This window comes from Archocentrus centrarchus, chromosome 13 (genome assembly GCF_007364275.1).
Source record: "Archocentrus centrarchus isolate MPI-CPG fArcCen1 chromosome 13, fArcCen1, whole genome shotgun sequence".
Lineage (NCBI taxonomy): Eukaryota > Metazoa > Chordata > Actinopteri > Cichliformes > Cichlidae > Archocentrus > Archocentrus centrarchus.
The window spans coordinates 27,893,539-27,906,140 of record NC_044358.1 but is presented as its reverse complement, the minus strand read 5'-3'; positions in this window follow the sequence as shown (position 1 = coordinate 27,906,140).

Here is a 12,602-nt window from a genome sequence, read left to right as displayed (position 1 = left end):
CGCTGCCAGACCGGAAGTGCACGGCCGGAACCGGAAGAAGAATTTACCGACAACATTTCCTAATAAAAACTTACATAAAGCATGAACTGTTAATCTAAACACCTCGTAATCATTCTTAATAAAATAGAAATATTTTTAGAATTATTTATTTAACATATGAACTTATTTATTCAAAGAAATGCCTTAAGGGCAACACACTCCCCGCCTGGCCTCGTGAGGCCACTATACTAAACAATACAATAAACATTCAGTCCTTTGGCATAAGCAGAATAACTTCAGTAACTGGTCGCATAAATGTCTTTACAGAGCCTTGATCACATGCCTTTACCTCAATCTTTCTGACTCGATTGTCCTTGCTTGGGAATGTGGCAGTGATCCTTGCCATGGGCCAGCTGTTACGTCCGACCTGCTTGTCCTTGAGCAGAACTAGGTCACCAACTTGGAGATTTCTGCGTGATACAGTCCATTTCTGCCTTTGTTGTAATGTGGGCAAATACTCTCGCCTCCAGCGCATCCAGAACTGGTTGGAGAGAGCTTGGACTTGTCTCCATTGTTTGGTGTAAAGGTCTTTATTGAAGAACTCTCCAGATGGGGGGAGAAGGCAAGACCTTTGTGTAAGGAGCATTGAGGGGGATAGAATAAAGGGGTTCTCTGGATCGGAGGACACAGGAACAAGCGGCCTTGCATTTATGATGGCTGTAATTTCGGCCATGAGAGTGCAAAGCACTTCATGAGTCAGTTGAACCTTGTTTTGCAATAGCATGGAATCCAGGATTCTGCGGGCGACTCCGATCATGCGCTCCCAAGAGCCTCCCATGTGGGAAGCATGTGGCGGATTGAACTCCCAGCTGCAACCTTGCTCTGTTAGGTACTTCTGCATTGATTTGTCCATTCCTAGTTCCTTTGAAGCTCCAACAAAATTGGTGCCACGATCAGATAACAACTGTTTGGCGGGTCCTCTTAGAGCAAAGAAGCGGCGGAGGGCGTTTATGCAGCTGGACGTATCTAGAGATTCGATTACCTCAATATGGACGGCTCTTGAACTCATGCAAGTAAACAAAATGGCCCACCGCTTACTTTCAGCTACTCCACCTCTGGTACGCCTGGTTGTTATATTCCAGGGCCCGAAGACGTCAAGGCCAACATAGGTGAAAGGAGGACAGGTTTTTAGGTGTTCAGGTGGCAGGGCCACCATAAGTTGCTGTTCTTGTTTTCCACGCAGTTTGCGGCAGGTTAAACATTTGTGGATTAATGAGTTGATCAGTCTTTTGCCACCTAAAAGCCACAGTCCAGCAGCCCTGATTGCTCCTTCCGTCAGATGATGGCCTTGATGCTCTGTTTGCTCGTGGTGATGACGAGTGAGCAGAAGGGAAATGTGACTGTCTTTGGGGAGAATTACAGGGCTCTTTTCGAAGTTCTCAATCTCTGAGTGTTTAAGTCGGCCTCCAACAGAAATGAGACCATCCTGTAGGATTGGGCTGAGCTTTTGTAGAGGGCTCTGCTTTGAGATCGGCTTGCAAGCATTAAGGGCAGAAAGTTCTTTTCCAAAGTGGGCCTTTTGTGCCTCTTTGAGGATGATGGTTTTTGCTTGAGATAGCTCCTCTGGAGTAAGAGGCAGGTGACATTTGTGCCAGCCTTTGCATTTGCTGTTCGGATTGGTCCTATTGAAAGATTTTGCGATGTGGATAAGATTTGCTATTGCTCTGACTAAGGACTTAAACGTGGAAAAGCGCTCAAAACGCTTACTGCTGGGTACTTGGAGGTGAGTGGCATGTGTTCTGATTTGTGGCCTAATTTCTGAGTCCTTTTCAGGTTCAATTAACTCAAACATTCCACTCATTTGAGTTTTCTCTGCAGGAGAATGGTGGATGAAGGATGGTCCGGTAAACCAGGTGGACTTTTTTAGCTGAGCTGCTGACAACGACCTCGATGCTTGGTCTGCTGGGTTTTCCTCTGTGCGCACGTAGTGCCATTGTTCTGGCTTTGAAGACTGGCGAAAGCGCTGTGCCCTGTTGTGGACATACTGGTAGAATCTCTTAGACTCATTACAGATGTAGCCCAGTACAACCTTACTGTCCGTATAAAAGTGTACTGCGTCAAAGTGTAAGTCCAACTCATCCTGAATGAGATCAGCCATTTCTACCGCCAAGACAGCTGCACACAGTTCAAGTCTTGGTATAGTCAGTTTTGACAATGGAGCAAGCTTTGCCTTGCGCATTATGAATCCGACCTCAACTTCGCCATCTCTTTGGACTGCCTTTAAATAGGCTACGGCTCCTATGGCCATAGTTGACGCGTCTGAGAATAAACACAGTTCTTTGTGCGGTGCTTGACTGAGTGAGGTAGATGTGTAGGTTCTAGGGACGTGTAGTTTTTTTAGGTCCTGAAGGGAATTTCTCCACATTTCCCACTTGCTTTGCTTGTCCTCAGGAAGGGGTGTGTCCCAATCTGAACATTCTGAACTGAGCTCTCTGAGCAGAGCTCTTCCTTGGATTGTGACAGGTGCCAATAGGCCCAGGGGATCAAAGACACTATTGACACACAGGTTCATCCTATCACGATCAGTGATCATGCACCGGTGTCTCTCTCTCTGACACAGAAAAAAGTTACACCACCAACCAGGAACTGGAGATTTAATACATCATTACTTAAAGAACAAGATTTCATTAATTATTTCAAAAAGGAGTGGTCAGCATATTTAGAAAATAACGATCTTCCGGAAATATCACAATGTGTTTGTAACAGTCTTAATTGTGATGTCTCTTTACAACAGTCTGGTCTTTTTGTGTAGATGATGTCACCAGTGTGCGCCCACCGCTCCTCAGTAGAGAGCGCGGGAGATGTGTTTTGCAGACGGACATTTTGGATTGAGGCGGACCTTTTCCTTTTCCTTATTTTTTTGTACCGTCATAGGTTGTATGAACACTGCTCGTTTTCATGTGTGTTTATGTAGCAGCCGTTCAACCGGGCTTCATAAGGTTGTGAAGATTACATTTATTAAAAGGGCAATACTGAAATTCTCAGTGCCAGTGTGCTTGTGCGTTTTTTTTGGCTGCCCGCCGCCTCCTCTTCACCACCGAACACAACCCAGACGTTACATGTTCTTTGGGAAGCAGGAAAGGCAGTAATGCGGGGCAAAATAATATCTTACTGCTCGCATATGAAAAATAAAGAAAAAACACTTGTGTTAGAATTAGAACAGAAAATTAAATCTTTAGAAACTGCCTATGCTGCTTCACCACAAGAACATATAATTAACAACCTGAGGAAACTGAAACTGGAGTTAAATGAAATAACTGATAAAAGGACACAATTTATGTTGCAGAGGCTGCGTTTGGAAAACTTCGAGCATGGAAACAAATCTGGAAAATTCCTGGCCAACCAATTAAAACTAAATAAAGAAAAAACAGCTATTTATTCTATTAAAGATTCAACTGGTAACATTACTCATGACCCACAACAAGTAAATAACTCTTTTAAAGACTTTTATGAAGCTTTATACTCACCACAGATTAACCCATCTGATACTGAAATGGAAGAATTTCTTAACAATATAATTCTACCAAAACTAGATGACGATCAAGCTGCAGCTCTGGATTTACCTCTTTCATTATCTGAACTTAGTGAAGCAGTACAGCACCTCCCAAATAATAAAGCCCCAGGTCCAGACGGTTTTCCAGCCGAGTTTTATAAAGAATTTTGGTCAGAGCTAGCTCCCATTTTTTTCAGAATGGTAACTCAGATTCAGTGTGATCACATCTTATCTCCAACCCTAAACTCTGCTAACATTAGCCTGCTTCTTAAACCAGGCAAAGACCCCACACTCCCATCCAGCTACAGGCCAATCTCTCTCATTAATGTAGATCTTAAAATAATTTGCAAAGCCCTTGCCAAAAGATTAGAAAGTATTACTCCATTTATTGTACATCCAGATCAAACAGGTTTTATCAAGGGTCGGCACTCAGCCAATAATACACGTCAACTGATAAATATAATAGACTATTGTTCTATTAACAAATTAGAGATGACAGTCGTGTCTTTAGATGCAGAAAAGGCATTTGATCGGTTAAATTGGAAATTCTTACTAGCAGTTCTGCAAAAATTTGGATTCGGTTCATCCTTTATAAACTGGATCAGAACACTACACAGCTCCCCAAATGCACGTGTTAGGACAAATGATCTAATTTCCCAAAGCTTCAGTCTGCAGAGGGGCACTAGGCAGGGCTGCCCACTCTCTCCCTCTCTTTTTGTAATTTTCATTGAGCCACTAGCGGCAGCAATCCGTCAAAATGCAAATATTAAAGGGATTCAAACTGAAAATATGAACCATAAAATTAGCCTTTATGCTGATGATGTATTACTTTTCCTTGGGAATTCACAAGCTTCTCTCTTGAAGACTATCACACTGATAGATAAGTTCTCATCTATATCCGATTACTCTATCAATTGGAGTAAATCAACAGTTTTGCCTCTGAATTGTAATTTCCATAGAACCCCTAGGGCCCCACTAAAGTCAGGAAATATTAGATATTTAGGCATAAATTTTTCCGCCAGGCTCTCAGACTTGGTAAGATTAAATCATATCCCCTTATTAAAAACAATAGAGGATGATCTCACACGTTGGAATAGTTTACCTATATCACTCATGGGGAGAGTTGCTGCCATTAAAATGATGGTCTTACCAAAAATTAATTATCTATTTTCACTGATCCCTAATAAACCTTCTATTCCTTGGTTCAAGTCACTAGATTCAAACATCTCAAAATTTTTATGGAAAAACAAACCATCAAGAATAAGCTTAAAAACTTTACAAAAGCCAAAACAAAGTGGAGGTCTGGAATTACCAAACTTTTATTACTATTTCTTAAGCAATAGGTTGCAGTATATTTCAAAGTGGATCAAATCCAATTCATTAGACAACCCATGGCTGGATCTAGAACAAGAGTTTTGTGGAAAAATAAAAATCTCGAATCTACCTTTCATTAGCCCTAGTATTAAACATCATAACTGCTATAAAAGCCTTAGTATAAATACTTCTCTGACAGCTTGGTGGGAATTTTTGAAAATAACTAAATCTTCACTTATCCCCTGTAAGCTAACACCGATTTGGAACAATCCAGATATTTGTCAGAAAAAGAAAATGCTGAATTTTCCGTTATGGCGTGATAAGAGTGTAAATACTTTAGAACATATTATCCAAGATGGAAACCTTATTACATTCCAAGAACTTATGTCAAAATATAGAATTGGCAACGGTAGATTTCTGGAATATCAACAACTTAAGTCCATTTTACAGGGAAGATTTAACCTTAATCGGTTGAATCTAGAAATACCTACATGGGTAACAGAATTTCTTAACCTCTATACCCCAAAATTGTTGTCAAAATTGTATAAATTATTACTGAAAACTGATGATTCAGTTTCCCTCCCAATTGCAAAATGGGAGCGTGATCTTTCTGTTAACCTAGATCAAAATTTATGGACAGAAATATGTTTAAATATCTTCAAAATGACTAAAAGACCCCAAGTACAACTTTTACAATATAAAATTCTCCATAGAACACACTATACTGGACAAAGGATGTTCCAAATGGGCCTTACACATTCAAACATATGCACCCACTGTACAAGCAATTCAGAGGAGAATTATCTACATGCTCTGTGGTCTTGTGTACCTGTTCAGAGATTTTGGCAAAGGATATGTAAAGACCTATCCACATGGTTTAGCTGTCGCGTCCCAACTTCCCCCAGACTATGCATCTTAGGTGACATCAGTGAATTAGTGATGGAGTCAAATATGTCACACATAGTTCTCACCGCCTTGTGCATCGCTAAGAAAACTATCCTTATGAATTGGAAGTCAAAAAATAAACTATGTATTACTCAGTACAGAAATTTATTAATAGATTATGTTAGTTTAGAGAGAATGTCTGCTTCATCTAAAGATCAATTGGAGGAATTTGACTCTCTTTGGTTCCCACTGATCAGCTCCATTACTTAGTGGGGGTGGTTGGCTGTTGGTTCTGCCCCTGAGGTGCTTTGTAGGCGGTCGGGTGGGAGCTCTGGGGGCCTGTGTAGCTGGTAGCCTCCTGAGACTGGAGTCCTGGGGCGACCTTCTGGTGATGTCTCTGTGCCTGTTCTAGTTGATGGTGGTGGGGGCTTGGATGGTGCTGCCTTGCGGTCCTGGGGTGTGGGCCTGGGTGTTTGGGGTGATGGGTGCCGGCCCCCGGTCGGTTGGCTGGTCTTCCCTGGGTGGCTTGGGGGCTGGGCCCTGGGGCCCCGGGCCTGGGGCCGTGCCGGCTCCCGGTGGGTCCCCCTTGGCGCTGGGGGGTCTCTGCTGTCCCGGGCGGGGTGGGTTGACCTAACCTGCGTTGGGACGTCCGGTCTGCGCTTTTGGGGCCCTGGGGTGCCTGCGCTGCCGGGGGGTGGGGTGGGGGGTGGGGACGGCGGTGGGGTGGTTGGTGGGGACGGGGCACTGTATTTCCAACTCAGGCCAGCATGTCCTGTCGCTTGTTTGTGTCTATTGTTGAGTGAATGGGCGTCTAGTGAGAGTGGGCTACCCTCTATGATGGGGGCGGTGGCACCAGTCTCAGGTGCTGCAGTGCTCTGGGATGCTGTCACCATGGCCCCGGGCTCACCCCTCCCTGCCCTGTGCTGGGGTGTGGGAGGTCGGGGTGCCTACTGAGCCAGTGGACTGCTGGCTCTCTTCTTCCAGGTTGGGTGGGGTTTTTTTTTTTTTTTTTCTTCCACCTTCCTGGTCTTACCCCCCCACCCCCCCCCCCCACCCCCACCCACACACACACACACACACACACACGTAGGGTGTAGGGTTGAGAGGCTGCGTGCAGAGTCACGCGGCCACTTGCATCTCCTTTTTAATTGCACTATAGACATTATAATTCACAACACATGCACACATACTACACGATACATATAGGACCTTTGGGGCAGGCATGTTACACAGAGGTTGATGAGGGGCGGCCGCTGAGGTGGCCCCATTCAGATCCTCATTTCTGTCTGTCCCCAAATTTTATTTGCATTTTAGACATGGAGGGTTTTCGGGGGGGCAGTGTGGGCGAGCACTGATGTCCAGCAGTTGGTGCTTGTGGCACAACTGCCCCCTCAATTTTAACTGCACCCTATACAACTCATTCATTTACAACATAAACACATACACGTATAAGTTGGGCGGGGGGAGGGGGGGGTGGGCCATCTCACACCCCGATTTCTTATGCCTCGCCCGGGGTCGGGGTCGGGTGGTTCCTTGGGGACCGGGCTGGCGGCATCTTGGGGTCACTGTTGGCCCTGGGGTGGTTTCCGCTCCCATCTTCAGAGAGTGGGTAGCTATGGATGAATGTGTGTCTTTGTATTTGTCACAGTCTTCGTGAGTATGGGTGGGCGAGTGAATATGGTGTATCTATGTTTATATGTGTGTGGGAGAGTGTGTTTGTGTATAAATGTGTACATGGGTGTGCTTGCCGGTGTGCGTGTGGTTGTATGTTTGGCTGGACCTGGGTCTGGGCCGGTGGCTTGCCTCCTGACCGCTCCTTGCTGGTTGCCCCCCCCCCCCCCCCCCCCACTGCCCCCCTGGGGTGTGGGTACCTCCTGGTTCCTGGGTGGGGCCGGATGTTCTGATGTGGGTGGTGACCTGCTCCCCTGGGGGCTGCGGCGCGGGGCTGCGTTGGCTTCTTCGGCGTGGGGGGGGGGGCCTGTGGGGGCTCGGGCGGCCCTTGGGTGCCGGGGGCCCTGGGGCCCTGCTGCCGGCCATGCGGGGGGCTGGCCGCTGGGGGGGGGCTGGCTTCTCATTGCCTCGAATGCTCTGGTGCCCTTGCTCCTTGGCTGCTGGGACTCCATCTGAGACCTCCGTCCTCCGTCTGCTGGGAGGGGTGTACGGTTGTCTTTGGAATGAGTGGCCGCGGGTCTTCGTAGGTCTTGATGGGCTGCTGGTGGCCTGGGCTTCCTGGGATTCTCTTTGCCTGCCTCTGGGGTCTGATGGGCGGGGCTGCGGCTTTCTGCCTTCATGGGTAAGTACATTTCATGACACAAACACATATACCCACATAATGACACAAAATGGTTGGTTTGTATAACTATTCTTCTTTTATTTTTATTTTTTTATTTTTTTCCCACACAATCTTTAATTTTGCAGATATTGTCAATATCTTAAGTTTAACAAGTGGCTAACTATTTGGTTTACTTACTTGCACTCTTTCCTGTTTCTTTTTTCTATTTTCTCTCCTTTTTTTTCCCTTTCTTCTTCTTCCTCTTTCCCTTTCTCTTTTCTTTCTTTTCTCTTTTCTATTTCTTAAGCCTGTCATTTCTGGCACAATTTGATAAATAGCATGTTAAAAATAATTCAAATAAAATAAAGGATTACACAGTAACAAGAGGAGCCTATAGAGAACCTATAGAGCTCATCTTGAAATAGCAAATATGTTTGGCACAACAATGCATTCAGATCACAGTTCTGTTTGCAAGATCTGCCAGACATGACAGGCAAAAAAAAAAAAAAAAAAAAAAAAAAAAAGACACTATTGACGGCTGACAGTATGCCACGCCGAGTAAATGGTTTGTCTGTGTCGGCTACTGAGTAAGTGAATGTGTCTGTTGTTATTTCCCAAATGAGCCCAAGGCTTCGCTGGGATTGTGTTTCTTCACCACTTAAATCCAGGTCTTTAATGACTGGTGCACAATCTTCAGGGCAGAAGGCCTGCATGACTGCCTGCGAGTTAGAAACAAACTTATGCAGGCGCAGGTTGGATTCAGCGAGTGAGGCTTGTGTTCTCTGAAGCAAGTCTATAGCCTCGGCGGGAGAGGGAACGGAGATCAAGCCATCGTCAACATAAAAGTGCCTCTCCACAAACTTGACAGTATCTGCTCCATAGTCCTTTTCACCTGCTCTGATGGCCCTGCGTAGTCCGTAAACAGCAACAGCAGGAGACGGTGAGTTGCCAAATACATGGACTTTCATGCGATAGTCGATAACTTCCTTATTTATATCATTGTCCCTGTGCCAGAGAAAACGGAGGAAGTTACGATGGTCCTCACGCACCATGAAGCAGTGAAACATTTGCTTTATATCTGCCATGATCGCAACACTTTCTGTCCGGAAGCGGAGAAGAACTCCAAGGAGTGTGTTATTTAGATCAGGGCCAGTAAGGAGGACGTTGTTAAGTGAGACACCGGAGTACTTACACAGTCCTGCTAAACATGTATTTCCATTAACTTAAAAGTGAAGTATTGTCAGTCAATCTCTCTTCTAATGTGTGTGACCAAACATAAATCAAACCAGTTTAACAAGTGGGTTTTAATCACCATACTGCTGGTAATTTGTTATAATCTGAATAATAAAAAAAAAAAAAGCAATAAAATACAGAGACTAAAATGATTTTGAGTGTATTTTTGTTACGTGGTAAAAAGAAGAACTTGTAGCAAAGTAGAAATTGTTACCCTAAAGTAAATAAAAAGTATAAAACTTGCATAATTGTGGTCATTCAGTATCAAATGTATTACACAGTGACTCATGTCAGAATATTGGAATATGCAAACTATCACTGGAGCAAAATTTAGTGCTGTTTGCTTACCTGTTTCTTATAATCAAACAAATTTTCATATCAAAACACAGTTTTTAAATTATCATTTAATTTATTAAGGAAAAAGGTTATCCAAACCCAGCTGGCCTTGTATGAAAAAGTAATTGCCCCCTAAGCCTAATAACTAGTCAAGTGTTTGTGATACCTGGCAATGAGTCTTTCACATTGCTGTGGAAGAATTTTGGCCCACTCTTCTCTGCAGAATTGTTTTAATTCAGCCGCACTGGAGGGTTTTCCAGCATGAATGGCCTGTTTAAGGTCATGCCAAAGATCTCAGTCGGATTTAAGTCTGGACTTTGACGAGGCAACTCCAAAACCTTCATTTTGTTTATTTATTTTAAATCATTCAGAGGTGGATTTCCTGGTGTGTTTTCGGATCATTGTCCTGCTGCATAGCCCAGCTTGTTTGAGCTTCAGGGCACAAACTGATAGCTGGATATTCTCCTTCAGGATTTTCTGGTAGAGAGCAGAATTCAAGGTTCCATCAATTAAGGGAAGTAGTCCAGGTCCTGAAGGAGCAAAGCAGCCCCGGACCATCACACTACCACCACTGGTGCACTCTTGTAGTAATTTTGGTAGGTCAGCCACTCCTGGGAAGGTTTTCTCCATTTGTGGATTATGGCTCTCACTGTGGTTCGCTGGAGTCCCAAAGCCTTTTAGCCTACTTCAGACAGGTTCTATTTAAGTGATTTCTTGATTCAGCATGTCTGGCAGTAAACAGGCCTGGGTTTAGCTGGTGAAACTGAACTCAGCTTTCCAGAAAATCTGGTTCATCACAGTTAATTAATGATTTAACAAGTGAATTACTTTTTCATGGTAGGTTTGGATATATTTTTTCCTTTAATAAATAAAGTCATCATTGATAATCTGAAACATGTGTGACAAATATGCAGAAAATCAAGAAATCTGGAAGGGGCAAATACCTTTTCATAGCATTGTATGGTAAATTGACTGGTATTATACCTTGCTTTCTACTGCAAGTCTCATTTATTAAGTCATTCACGCATTCATATAGCACATTTACCTATGCCTAAGTGCTTTCTAGCATTCACAAATACACTTCGATGGATGTATCAGTATCTTGCCCAAGGCTACTTCGGCATGTGGACTGGATGATTCAGGGATAGATCCACTGTGGTTGATGGACCACCCGCTCCACCAATCAGAGCTGCTGGTAAAGCTCATTGAACTATTATACTGCTGAGAAGCTTGTGAAATCTTATGTTGACTCCATAAAACTACATCTGATCTTTTTTTTTTTTTTTTTTTTTTTGTATTTCAAAAATTTTGCGTTATTCTCCACTTTGAATATTCTACTGAAACAAAAAGTCATCATACAATTTAATTTCCTCTTTATTGTAGGTGAGTAGCTTTCATGGTTGCAGAGTACAAATTTGTCAAAACTTTTCCTTCCAGCACAAGAAAACATGTCGTTGTGACTTAGGCTATAACTGCCTGCAACACGAATGCTGTGTATAATGAAGAAAAGGTTTTAGTGAACAGTGTCATTGCTTAACCACATGGTGTCGCTGTGTCATTAAATACCATAGCAGTCATTCATGTCCATGTTCAGTCCGGCTCGTAGAAAAGCAGCGCTGACTTGATCTCTCACACAGAGAAACACGAGTGGAAAGTAAAACATTGATTTGGCATTCAGAACAGAGTGGATCATAACGCTATTTATTATGCACTCATATATCATAAATATTGTGTCAGAATTAAAGCGCCATGCTTACTTATGTGATCTGTAGTTTCGTGTGGAAATACTACTACTCCCATGAACCCGCGATGGTTTCTGAGCCAATGAGGTGGGTTCACGTGTTGTTTGTCATTTACAGTCTTATTTGTGGGAGATTCAAGTGAATTCTAGCGTTTATTTCTGTAACTATAGAAATAAAAAGAAGCTGCGATGAAACCTCCACACAGTTAAGCAAAAATTTATCATAGCTGCTCTGTGTATTTTCTCATTAACTACAATCTTTAGCAATTGATAGGATAAATCTGTAACTTTTTGCAATAAAATGTAGTATTTTTCTTACTCATTCAACTCTTGATAGTGGTTATTATATAAATGCAATCAGCGAGAGAAAAGAAAGCTGCTTTGGGAGTTTTCAGTTAACATTTCAACAGGCTAAATTTTCATATGTTACACAGACCTTTCCTATTTAAAACACATTTAAAACACACGTCATTTTAAATAACTTAAAATGTACATTTTAAGAAGAGTGTTTCAATACACAGTCTTTGTGTCCACACGTGTTTATAGACCAGGGCTGGGCAATTTTCCCACATGAAAAACTGGGACTGTTGTGGAGGCCTGTGCCAATGAGACAATAAAAGAGATAAAATTATTACTGAGCAGAACCGAGTTTAGCTTATTGGTGTGGCCCTCCACAACAGTCCCGGTTTCTCATGTGGCCCCTTGTAAATAGCTTAGACTGTATATAAAAGATGGATGCAGTCACCCACTGGCTTGTGGACTCTTCTGAATCTCTGAGTTCAGCATTTTGATTTGTTATTTGTTTGTTTGAAGATGGGCATGACCATATCTGAACTAGATGGCCCAAAGGTGGGCGATTATCAGCTAATGCTGGTTACATAGAGTAGCTTCCTTAGTGGGATCGATATGCAATTTTCTCTGATATTAAATAGGACAAATTAAACAGGACTGAACCAAAATGTTACCTATTTACCAGAGAAACCAAACAGCTAGCTACTTAACCTGTCTTTCAGCAGCTACAATGCAGGTTTAAACAAGAGATCTATCTGTTACTCAAAGCAGTAACTACCTTTAAGAATACTGGTGATGATCAATGAGCGGCAGTATGACTTCATACAGAGAAAGAGCACTACAGATGCAATGTTTGCTTTGAGAGTGTTTGGGAGAAGTATAGAGAAGGTCAGAAGGAGCTTCACTGAAGCTTTGTGGATCTAGAGAAATAGGGTGCCAAGAGAGGAATTGTGGTACTGCATGAGGAAGTCAGGAGTGGCAGAGAAGTATGTGAGGGT